The sequence below is a fragment of the Gopherus evgoodei genome, chromosome 2 (genome assembly GCF_007399415.2).
Source record: "Gopherus evgoodei ecotype Sinaloan lineage chromosome 2, rGopEvg1_v1.p, whole genome shotgun sequence".
NCBI lineage: Eukaryota > Metazoa > Chordata > Testudines > Testudinidae > Gopherus > Gopherus evgoodei.
Window position 1 is genome coordinate 277,262,824 of NC_044323.1, and position 12,850 is coordinate 277,275,673.

Below are 12,850 nucleotides of genomic sequence, written 5' to 3' on the forward strand. Positions count from 1 at the left end.
CAACCTAATTTAATACTGAATTAGATACACTAGCTCTCACTGCCTTCAGTATTATGCCTTGCTATAAAAATGTCTACACAGCTTGGAAATCATCTTTATGTAGGGTTTGGGATAGCAAATGAGATCAAGTTTGAAAGGACAGGAACCACTGTATCAAATTCTGTCAGAGTCAACCTCGTCCTTGTAACCACAGTCGATATCAAACCGCAACTCCATATTCAAACAGCCCAAGCACTGGGACAGTATAACTCTGAACGTTGAGGTTCTGACCTGTCTCTGCTTCCAGGGCTGTCGTAACTTTCCTACTCAGATCTGAACCTTAGAGTTCAGAACATGAGAAGCTAGCATGAAACCTCCAAACTTAATTACCAGCATGGATCTGATATTGCTGCCACCAGCCAGAGAATTCCAGTGTCTGGCTCACTCTGGTCTCCCCAAAACCTTCCCTGGGGGGACCCCAAGACTCAGATGCCCTGAGTCTCACCACAAAGGGGAATAACCCACTTCCCTTCCCCCTCTTTACCTCCTCCCAGATTTCCCTGCTTCAAGTCCTTGAAACACAAGTACTGAGAGATCAAATCTCTCCCTCCCCTCCCCCAGAGGGTATGCAAAGTCAGGCTTAGTAAATCTAACACAAAGAGATTCTCTCTTCCCCCCTGTCTTCTTCCTCCCACCAATTCCCTGGTGAGCTGCAAACTCAATCCCCTTGAGCCCCCACAAAAAAAATCCAACAGGTCTTAAAAAGAAAGCTTTATATAAAAAGAAAGAAAAAGACATAAAATTGGTCTCTGTATCAAGGTGACAATATACAGGGTCAATTGCTTAAAAGAAAAAATGAATAAACAGCCTTATCCAAAAGGATTACAATTTAAAACACTCCAGCAACTACACACACGTAAATACAAAAAAACAATATAAACCTATTGTCTTACTATCCTTGTACTTACAACTTGGAAACAGAAGATTAGAAAGCCTGGAGATAGAGAGATCACTCTCAGAGTCGAGAAAGAGAACAGACCAAGAACAAAGGACTCACACCCAAAACTTCCCTCCACCCAGATTTGAAAAGTCTTGTTTCTGATTGGTCCTCTGGTCAGGTGTTTCAGGTCACTGTTTGTTAACTTTTTTATAGGTGAAAGAGACATTAACCCTTAGCTATCTGTTTATGACACGCCCCCCAAAATGCAGACAGTGGGGAACCTCACTGGTGGCGATTTCCTCCTAGAACTTTAAAATAAACAGATTAATACAACACATGCACCTTTACATATACCACTAAGTATATAACTAACAGACTTTTACATTTTAAGAACACTTTTTAACTACTGGATTTTGGGAAACTTTCACGAGAGAGTGCATCAGCTACTTCATTAGAAGCTCCTGAAATGTGCTGAATTTCAAAATCAAAATCTTGGAGGGCTAAACTCCAATGAAGAAGTTTCTTGTTGTTCCCCTTGGCAGTATGAAGCCACTTTAGCGCAGCATGGTCAGTTTGTAGCTGGAACCGCCGTCCCCAAACATATGGGCGTAGCTTTTCCAGGGCGTACACAATAGCATAGCATTCCTTTTCACTGACTGACCAGTGACTTTCCCTCTCAGACAGTTTCTTGCTGAGAAACACGAAGTTGTGATCCGTTGCGTCCTGCATGAGAACTGCTCCTATACCACGCTCAGATGCATCTGTGGTTACTAGGAATGGTTTGTCAAAGTCCGGGGCCCTGAGCACAGGGTCAGACATGAGCGTCGCCTTAAGTTGGGTAAAGGCCTTTTGACACTCATCAGTCCACTTAACTGCATTTGGCTGGGTCTTTTTGGTCAGGTCGGTCAGTGGGGCAGCGATTTGGCTATAGTGTGGTACAAATCGCCTGTAGTACCTGGCCAAGCCTAAGAAGGATTGAACCTGTTTCTTTGACTTTGGGACAGGCCACTTTTGGATAGCATCCACCTTGGCCTGTAGGGGGTTTATGGTTCCTCGACCCACCTGGTGTCCCAAGTAAGTCACTCTGTTTTAGCATATTTGACACTTTTTGGCCTTAACAGTTAGCCCGGCCTGCCTGATGTGCTCAAAGACCTTTTCCAGGTGTTCTAGGTGTTCGGGCCAGGAGTCCGAAAAAATAGCCACATCATCGAGGTAGGCAACTGCATATTCTTCCAGTCCTGCTAGTAGACCATCTACCAGCCTCTGGAAGGTGGCGGGTGCATTTCGAAGGCTGAAAGGAAGGACATTAAATTCATACACCCCCGCATGGGTGACGAATGCTGACCTTTCCTTGGCAGGTTCGTCTAGCGGTACTTGCCAGTACCCCTTGGTTAAGTCTATTGTAGAGATGAACTGGGCACAGCCCAACTTTTCCAATAGCTCATCGGTGCGAGGCATTGGATAGTTGTCTGGATGAGTTACCGCATTTAGCTTACAGTAGTCCACGCAAAAGCGTATTTCCCCATCTGGTTTGGGTACCAGAACCACTGGAGATGCCCATGCACTGGTAGATGAGCGTATTATACCCATCTGTAGCATGTTCTGGATCTCCCGTTCTATAGCAGCTTGGGTGTGAGGAGACACCTGGTAGGGTGGGGTTCTAATTGGGTGAGCATTACCTGTGTCAATGGAGTGGTATGCCCGTTCAGTCCGTCCTGGGGTGGCTGAGAACAATGGGGCGAAGCTAGTGCACAGCTCCTTGATTTGTTGCTGCTGCAGACGTTCCAGGGTTGTGGAGAGGTTCACCTCTTCCACGCCAACATCTTTTTTCCCTTCGTAGTAGACACCTTCAGGCCACTCAGCATCATCTCCCTGGACTGTAAACTGACAAACCTGTAACTCTCTGGAATAGAAAGGCTTGAGAGAATTAACATGGTACACTCTGGGTTTTAGAGAGGAATTGGAAAATGCTATGAGGTAGTTAACCACTCCCAGGCGCTCTTGGACTGTGAATGGCCCTTCCCATGATGCTTCCGTCTTACAAGCCTGTTGCGCCTTCAAGACCATAACCTGGTCTCCTACCTTGAAGGAACGTTCTCTGGTATGTTTGTCATACCAGGCCTTTTGCTCTTCCTGAGCATTTTTTAGGTTTTCTTTAGCAAGCGCTAAAGAGTGTCGGAGGGTGCTTTGTAGGTTGCTTACAAAGTCCAGAATGTTAGTTCCTGGAGAAGGCGTAAACCCCTCCCATTGCTGCTTCACCAACTGTAATGGCCCCTTAACCTCATGGCCATACACAAGTTCAAATGGTGAAAACCCTAAACTGGGATGTGGTACAGCCCTGTAGGGAAAAAGCAACTGCTGCAACACTAGGTCTCAATTATTGGAGTGTTCGTTGACGAATTTACGTATCATGGCCCCCAAAGTTCCATTAAACCTTTCGACCAGGCCATTGGTTTGATGGTGGTACGGGGTGGCAACCAAGTGATTCACCCCATGAGTTTCCCATAGTTCTTTCATGGTCCCTGCCAGGAAATTAGATCCTGAATCTGTAAGGCTGTCAGAGGGCCAACCTACCCTGGCAAAAATGTCTGTTAGTGCCTGGCACACAGTTTTAGCCCTGGTGTTGCCTAGAGCTACTGCTTCTGGCCATCGGGTAGCAAAGCCCACGAAAGTCAGTACGTACTGCTTTCCTCTGGGTGTCTTTTTTGGGAAAGGACCCAGAATATCCACAGTTACTTGCTGAAATGGGACCTCAATTATGGGGAGTGGCTGGAGAGGGGCCTTGACCTGGTCTTGGGGCTTTCCCTCCCTTTGGCATACCTCACAAGACCGGACATACTTGGCAATGTCCTTGCCCATCCCCTCCCAGTGGAAGGACTTCCCCAGTCTGTCTTTGGTTCTGTTCACCCCAGCATGGCCACTGGGATGATCATGAGCTAAGCTTAAGAGCTTTCCCCAGTACTTCGTTGTTACCACCAACTGTTTTTGTGGCTGCCATTCTTCCCGGTGTCCACCAGAAAGACTTTCCTTGTATAAAAGTCCTTGGTCTATCACAAACCGGGATCGGTGAGCAGAGCTGAGAGGCGGTGGGGTGCTCCGTGCCGCCGCCCAAGCTTTTTGAAGGCTGTCATGTGCTTCCTGCTCAGTCTGGAACTGTTCCCTTGAGGCTGGGGGCACCAGTTCTTCCTCAGACTGTGGACTTGGGCTTGGTCCCTCTGTAAGCGATGTAGGTGATGGGGTTGTTTCCGTTGCTGGTGAACTGCTCTCCGGTGGTGCACCTGAGGGTATTTCAGGCTCTGGCTGAGCCTCGTCGGTATGGTTGTCTGTTGCTTCTGCCAGTTCTGGCTCGCTGGCGCTTTGTGGCACTGAAGTTGAAGATGTGGTTGCGATTGCTGGCGCTGATGCTGATTTTGGGAGCTGTTCCAGTTCCGGGCCTGGGACTGGAGGTGCTGTGGCTGTTTCTGTTGTTGGCAGGGAATCCGGGTCCACTACCTCCGTCTGGGTGTCTGGTAGCACAGATGGGTTTCCTGTGGACGGTTCAGGAACAGGAATGGGTCTGGAAGCTTGCCTGGTTTGGCTACGTGTAACCATTCCCACCCTCTTGGCCCACTTCACCTGGTTGGCCAAATCTTCCCCCAGTAGCATGGGAATGGAATAATTGTCATAGACTGCAAAAGTCCACCTTCCTGACCAGCCTTTGTACTGGACAGGCAGTTCAGCTGTAGGCAAGTCTACAGCTTGTGACATGAAGGGGTCACTTGGGCCTCTGGGTTGATGAATTTGGGGTCCACGAAGGATTAGTGGATAGCTGACACTTGTGCCCCCGTGTTTCTCCATGCAGTAACCTTCTTTCCACCCACTCTCAAATTTTCCCTTCGCTCCAAGGGTATTTGAGAGGCATCTGGGCCTGGGGATCTTTTGGGTGATGGTGGTGTAATGACTTGCACCCGGTTGGGGTTCTTTGGGCAGTTGGCCTTTATATGTCCCAGTTCATTACACTTAAAGCATCTTCCATCTGACTGGTCACTGGGTCGAGGTGGGTTACTGGAGACTGGTGAGGTGGAAGAATGGGGTGTCTGTGGCTTTCCTTGGGTTGTAGGTGGGGTCTTGGGTTGCCCTCGGTTGTAGGGTTTATTGTCGGTGTGCCCCTTGGGGTATTCATTCCCCTTGACAGTAGCTTTCTGCCACTTCCAACCATTTGGCTCCATTCTCCCCCACCTCGGTGAGATTTTTGGGTTTTCCATCTTGTATGTACCGTGTTATGTCCTCAGGAACACCATCCAAGAACTGCTCCATTTGTATGAGGAGGTGCAGTTCGTCCAAGGATTTAACATTGTTTCCTGATATCCAGGCCTCATAATTTTTCCCAACGTAGTAGGGGTGTCTTGGAAATGACACATCTGGTTTCCACTTTTGGGTTCTGAAATGTCGACGGGCATGATCCGGGGTTATCCCCATTCTGAATCTGGCCTTGGTTTGAAACAGTTTATAATCGTTCATTCTGTCCTTTGGCATTTCAGCCGCCACCTCTGCTAAGGGTCCACTGAGCTGTGACCTCAGCTCTACCATGTACTGGTCTTCAGGGATGCTGTACCCAAGACAGGCCCTTTCAAAATTTTCTAAGAAGGCCTCAGTGTCATCACCTGCCTTGTAGGTGGGAAATTTCTTGTGATGTGGAACAATCATTGGCGCAGGGTTGTTAGGACTGGCGGGAGCATCCTGCCTGGCCCGCGCCAAGTCCATTTCATGCTTTCTCTCTTTTTCCCTCTCTTCACTCTGTTTTTGTTATTTTTCCATTTCTTGTTGGTGTTTCTCCCTCTCTCGTTGGTGGGCTGGATCTTTGGCTGCTTGCTCTCTTTTGTAGGCTGCCAGTTTGCTGTTTTCTTCCCTTTCTTTCAGCTCCACCTCTTTTTGTCTTCTTTCCATTTGTTGCCTGTGGTCTGCTTCTTTGATTTGTACCTCTGCCTCCATTTTTGCCTTGGAAGTCATGGTTCCTGTTTTCTTGTGTTGGGGTGCCCTCTGGTGTTTATTGTTTGAACTGCTGGCTCTCTGTTGTCTCCTGGGGTTTGCCTAGCAACAGTGCCTTTTTTTTTCTTCCTCTAGCTAGTCTTTTAAATGTAAAGTAAACCAGAAAAACCACTTTATTTGCATGTGTGTTGTGCTGGGTACTTGACTCTCAATTGGAGTGCTATAGTTTAACAAAAGACCCTTTGTCAACCTTAATAGTTCCTTGCTTAATATGCAAGCCAAACTGCAACTGAGAGAACAGAAAAAAAATTCTCTCTGGTTCCTTTTTCTCTCTGCTTAAAAGCCCTAGCAGAGAAAAAGAAAATAATATTCCTACTGGCTTCTGGATCTTATCTTTCCACACCGCTGCCACTCATGTCGTAACTTTCCTACTCAGATCTGAACCTTAGAGTTCAGAACATGAGAAGCTAGCATGAAACCTCCAAACTTAATTACCAGCTTGGATCTGATATCGCTGCCACCAGCCAGAGAATTCCAGTGTCTGGCTCACTCTGGTCTCCCCAAAACCTTCCCTGGGGGGACCCCAAGACTCAGATGCCCTGAGTCTCACAACAAAGGGGAATAACCCACTTCCCTTCCCCCTCTTTACCTCCTCCCAGATTTCCCTGCTTCAAGTCCTTGAAACACAAGTACCGAGATATCAAATCTCTCCTTCCCCTCCCCCAGAGGGTATGCAAAGTCAGGCTTAGTAAATCTAACACAAAGAGATTCTCTCTTCCCCCCTGTCTTCTTCCTCCCACCAATTCCCTGGTGAGCTGCAGACTCAATCCCCTTGAGCCCCCACAAAAAAAAATTCAACAGGTCCTAAAAAGAAAGCTTTATATAAAAAGAAAGAAAAAGACATAAAATTGGTCTCTGTATCTAGGTGACAATATACAGGGTCAATTGCTTAAAAGAAAAAATGAATAAACAGTCTTATCCAAAAGGATTACAATTTAAAACATTCCAGCAACTACACACATGTAAATACCAAAAAATATATAAACCTATTGTCTTACTATCCTTGTACTTACAACTTGGAAACAGAAGATTAGAAAGCCTGGAGATAGAGAGATCACTCTCAGAGCCAAGAAAGAGAACAGACCAAGAACAAAGGACTCACACCCAAAACTTCCCTCCACCCAGATTTGAAAAAGTCTTGTTTCCTGATTGGTCCTCTGGTCAGGTGTTTCAGGTCACTGTTTGTTAACCCTTTTATAGGTGAAAGAGACATTAACCCTTAGCTATCTGTTTATGACAAAGGCAGATAACTGTGAAGTTTTGCATGAGCCCCAAAAAAACAGTGGTTCAAATCTGATCTTACTTAAAAGTACATCAGGATTAGCACTCACATCAAAGTAAAAATGCCATAAAATTGATCAAAGAGATCAGAATTAGGCCCCGATGCCCTAGCTAATCTGCGTGGAACCACACATGACATACCCTAGTCATGCTGAAGGTGCAAGGATACTATGGGATGAAGGCTGTATTAGAAAAGAACAGAATGGATATTAAAGATGCCATGGCATTTTTGTAAGAATTTGGGTTTCCCTTCCTGTCTTTACCGAGTATTTCCCCTATCTCCACTGTTATTTCCCCACCTTCTCACTCCAGTGATGGTGCATTTTAGTTGTGCTGTATGTAAATAGCTTTTATTTTGGATTCCCACAGGAAAAAGTGTTTATCTTTGAAAAGTCATGGAAGATGAGAAAGATTCCAGAGGACTGGAAAAGGGCAAATATAATGGCTGTGACGGGTTGAATCACAGAAACTCCCTTGGGACTGCCAACTGATGTGCTAAGACTACTTCTATCCCTGTTTTCCCTGCCAGCTCAGGACTTCACCACTCTGTCTTGCTGAGCCAGACACTCTTGTCTACTTCAACAAAGACCCAGAGTCTCAATTACCTGCCCCAAAGCTGCAGGTTTACCTGAAAACAGCTCACAGAAGTGTACTTGTCTTTAGCACCCAGATGCCCAACTCCTAATGGGGTCTAAACCCAAATAAATCTGTTTAACCCTGTATAAAGCTTATGCAGGATAAACTCATAAATTGTTCGCCCTCTATAACACTGATAGAGAGATATGCACAGTTGTTTGCTCCCTCAGGTATTAATACATACTCTGGGTTAATTAGTAAGTAAAAAGTGATTTTATTAAATACAGAAAGTGGGATCTAAGTTGTTCCAAGTAGTAACAGACAGAACAAAGTAAGTTACCAAGCAAAATAAAATGTGCAAATCTATGTCTAATCAAACTAAATACAGATAAGATCCTCACCAGTTCCAGAATGCTCCCTTTTACAGATTAATCTCCTTTTAGCCTGGGTCCAGCATTCACTCACACCCCCTGTAGTTACTGTCCTTTGTTCCAGTTTCCTTTAAGTATCCTGGGGAGGTGGAGAGGATTCTTCTTTAGCCAGCTGAAGACAAAATGGAGGGGTCTCCCACGGGTTTAAATAGACTTTCTCTTGTGGGTGGAGACCCCTCCTCTCTCTTATGCAAAGTCCAGCTCCAAGATGGAGTTCTGGAGTCACCTGAGCAAGTCACATGTCTATGCATGACTCAGTCTTTACAGGCAGAAGCCAATTTCCACATGGTATTTTGTATGTCTCCAGGAAGACTTCTTATGTGGATTGGAGCCTTCCCAGCTCTTTAGTCTGTTAAGTGCTTCTGGATTGAGCACTTAATTTGCACATTCCTCTCCCAAAAAGTGACCAAATGTTCTAACTAAGGCTACTTAGAAATCAAGCAATTATACAGCCAATGTTCATAACTTTGAACACATGAATGATGCCTGCATACAACTAGGATGAATATAACCAGTAGATAATAACCTTTACATAGATATGTTACATGGCATATGTAGCAAAACCCTATTCCAGTTATATCATACATACATTTATGAGCACCCCCACCCCATAAAACCTTATGGGGTACACTGTCACAGTGTCAATCTATAAAAAGGGAAAAAATGGACAACCAGGGGAATTACAGACCAGTCAGTTTAACCTCTGTACCTGGAAAGATAATGGAGCAAATAATTAAGCAATCAATTTTCAAACATCTAGAATATAATAAGGTGACAAGTAACAGTCAGCATGGATTTGTCAAGAACAAATCATGTCAAACCAACCTGATAGTTTTCTTTGACAGGGTAACAAGCCTTGTGGATGGGGGGAAGAGGTGGTATATCTTGACTTTAGTAAAGGTTTTGATACTGTCTTGCAGACCTTCTCATAAACAAATTAGGGAAATGCAAGCTAGATGGAGCTACTATAAGTTGGGTGCATAACTGGTTGGAAAACCATTTCCAGAGAGTAGTTATCAGTGATTCACAGTCATGCCAGAAGGGCATAATGAGTGGGATCCCACAGGGATCAGCTCTGGGTTCGGTTCTGTTCAGTATCTTCATCAACAATTTAGATAATGGCATAGAGAGAACACTTATAAAGTTTGCGGACAATACCAAGCTGAGAGGGGTTGCAAGTGCTTTGGAGGATAGGATTTAAATTCAAAATGATCTGGACAAACTGGAGAAATGGTCTGAAGTAAACAGAATGAAATTCAATAATGACAAATGCAAAGTACTCCTCTTAGGAAGGAACAATCAGTTGCACACATACAAAATGGGAAATGACTGCCTAGGAAGGAGTACTGCAGAAAGGGATCTGAGGCTTATAGTGGACCACAAGCTAAATATGAGTCAACAGTGAACACTGTTGCAAAAAAAGCAAACATCATTCTGGGATGTATTATCAGGAGTGTTGTAACCACGACATGAGACATAATTGTTCCGCTCTACTCTGCACTGATTAGGCCTCAGCTGGAGTATTGTATTCAGTTTTGGGCATCACATTTCAGGAAAGATGTGGACAAATTGGAGAAAGTCCAGAGAAGAGCAACAAAAATGATTAAAGGTCTACAAAACATGACCTGTGAGGGAAGATTGAAAAAACTGGGTTTGTTTAGTCTGGAGAAGAGAAGGTTGAGAGGGGACATGATAACAGTTTTCAAGTACATAAAAGGTTGTTATTAGGAGGAGGGAGGATAGGACAAGAAGCAATGGGCTTAAATTGTAGAAAGGGCGGTTTAGGTTGGACATTATGAAAAATTTTCTAACAGTCAGTGTGGTTAAGCACTGGAATAAATTGCCTAGGAAGGTTGTGGACTCTCCATCATTGGAGATTTTAAGAGCAGATTGGACAAATACCTGTCAGGAATGGTCTAGACTTTAGATAATACTTAGTCCTGCCATGAGTGCATGGGACTGGACTAGATGATCTTCTGAGGTCCCTTCCAGTCCTATGATTCTTTGATAAACATGAAATAATATTAAACGTCTCAGAATAATGGACCAGATCCTCAACTGATGGAACTCAACTTCAGCTATGCTGAATTATTACTGCTCAGGAACTGGTCCAGTATTTTTAATTGATACACAAATATTTCTAACCTCTTTGTCCATTCCTCTCCCTCCCCATTTATTTTAATGTGTGGATGTTACGCTTCCATTTTTAATTTTGATTTCACCCAGGATGTTGTCACCAAATGCTAATCTGGCAGCCAGCCAAATAGCTCTCCTGGTTCCAGGTGGATTTGTTTTCCCAAGCAAAGGAATAAATTAAACCTAATTTTTCTGCAAGGTATCATCTGCACCAGTGGCTCATATCCTTTTTGGCCTCTTTCCATCTAACAACCGCTGTCAACAAGCACCTCTTTTGATTAGCCATAAGATTCAAGTTTAATAGTGTTCTCACAGCTGCTACAAATCCTCTTCTTGATTAGACTACAACGAACACTACAGCACAGCACTTCCAAGAGTTTTTTTTTCCTACCACCCAGGAGGAAACACTAGTCACACACATCTCAGAATTGCCTTCTTGAATACATTGTCCTCATAGCATCTGAATGTTAGCAACCTCTATTCTCAGGGCCCCAGCTCTGTTGCTGAGCTTCTTGACATACACACCAATAGTTTGTGTTATTGCTTAAGACTGTTTGAGTTCTTGGAAGCGACGCCACGTCTTGATTTTTGTGTATTGTCTCTATTTTTTCCTAAAAATGCCATTATAGAAGGGCTGTCAATTAATCACAGTTAACTCAAGCGATTAACTCAAAACAAATTAACTAAGTTAAAAAAAAATCATGATTAATCACAGTTTTAATTGCACTGTTAAACAATAATAGAATACCAATTTAAACTCATTATAAATATTTTGGATGTTTCTCTACATTTTCAAATATATTGATTTTAATTACAACACAGAATACAAAGCATACCATTCTCACTTTATATTATTATTTTTTATTACAAATATTTGCACGGTAATAATGAAAAACAAAAGAAATAACATTTTTAAATTTACCTCATACAAGTACTGTAGTGCAATCTTTTTAATGTGAAATTGCAACTTACAAATGTAGAATTATTTTCCTTACATAACTGCACTGAAAAAACCAAACAATGTAAACCTTTAGAGCTGACAAGTCCACTCAGTCCTACTTGTTCAGCCAATCGCTAAGACAAACAAGTTTGTTACATTTATGGGAGATAATGCTGCCAGCTACTTATTTACAATGTCATCTGAGAGTAAGAACAGGTGGGTTCTGGACTTGATAATGATCCAAAGCAGTGTGGATTGGTGCACCTTTATTTTCATAATCTGAGTCAGATGCCACCACCAGAAAATTATTTTCTTTTATGGTGGTTTGGGTTCTGTAATTTCTCCATCAGAGTGTTGCTTGTCCCTCTCCAATTTTGGAAGGCACTTCAGATTCTTAAACCTTGGCTTGAGTGCTGTGTTTTGTCAAATCTTCAGTGAAAGTGTTCTTAAATCAAACAACATATGCTGGGCCATCATCCGAGACTGTCATAACACAAAATATATGTCAGAATGTGGGAAAAATTATGGACCGGGGGACATACAATTCTCTCCCAAGGAGTTCAGTCACAAATTTAAGTAACACATTTTTTTAATGAGCGTTATCAGCATGGAAGCACGTCCTCTGAAATTATGGTCAAAGCATGAAGGAGCATATGAACGTTTAGCTTATCTGGCAGGTAAATACCTTGCAACACTGGCTACAACAGTGCCATGTGAACGCCAGTTCTCACTTTCAGGTTATACATATGCATAAGGGTTCCAAGCCCTTTCCCCATATCCATGCTTTCACACCCCACTAATTTAGCTGTGCCTCATTTCTTATTGCTGTCAGTTCCCTTAGTCTTATAACAGCTACATCAAGGAGCTACCATAGCAACTTAAGGTTATTACAGAATCCCCTGAAATGTTACATTCTACAGTATTAACTGGCACACTGCAATATATTTTCAGACTATTGCTGCATAATTTTCAGAACATCATCGCTTAACACATCTTTTACTGTAATCTTACACTTTACTTGGACAAGGTTGTCTTTCAGTCAACTATTCATGCCAACCTGCTTCAGGCCTACAGCCTTGTGTGGCTAAGCTAAATATTTTGCAGGCCTGAGGCCTCTGGCCCTGTGTTACAACATTAATTAATACTTACATTTCACCTCTATATACTAAATATACTTAATATTTTTTATTCTTGGCTACAGGGGGAAAGGGCTGGGAAGAAGAGGGTAAGAGGTGGGACAGGTATGGAGTGAAATTCAAATGACGAGACAGAAAGGGGAGGTTTGGAGCAAACATCCAGTCAGCACTGGGCAGAGAAATGCTGGGATTCCCTCCGAGTAGGGTTGCCAACTTTCTAACTGCACAAAACTGAACACCCTAGCCCTGCCTGTTCCCAGTGCCCCCCTGAGCACAGCAAGTTTCAGCGCTGTAAAGTGCAAGTGTAGACAGTGTACCAACGCTGGCAGCTAGGCCCCTCAAGAGCTGTCAAGGTCTTATTCCCACTTTGAACTTTAGCATCCAGAATGTGGGGACCTGCATG

General features: G+C 43.7%; 1 long non-coding RNA gene across 2 annotated transcripts in view; it reads right to left on the bottom strand.

The window, feature by feature from the left end:
* Nucleotides 1–12,850, bottom strand: part of LOC115647104 — a 130,343-nt gene that overhangs the window by 98,022 nt on the left and 19,471 nt on the right. The window lies entirely within an intron of this gene.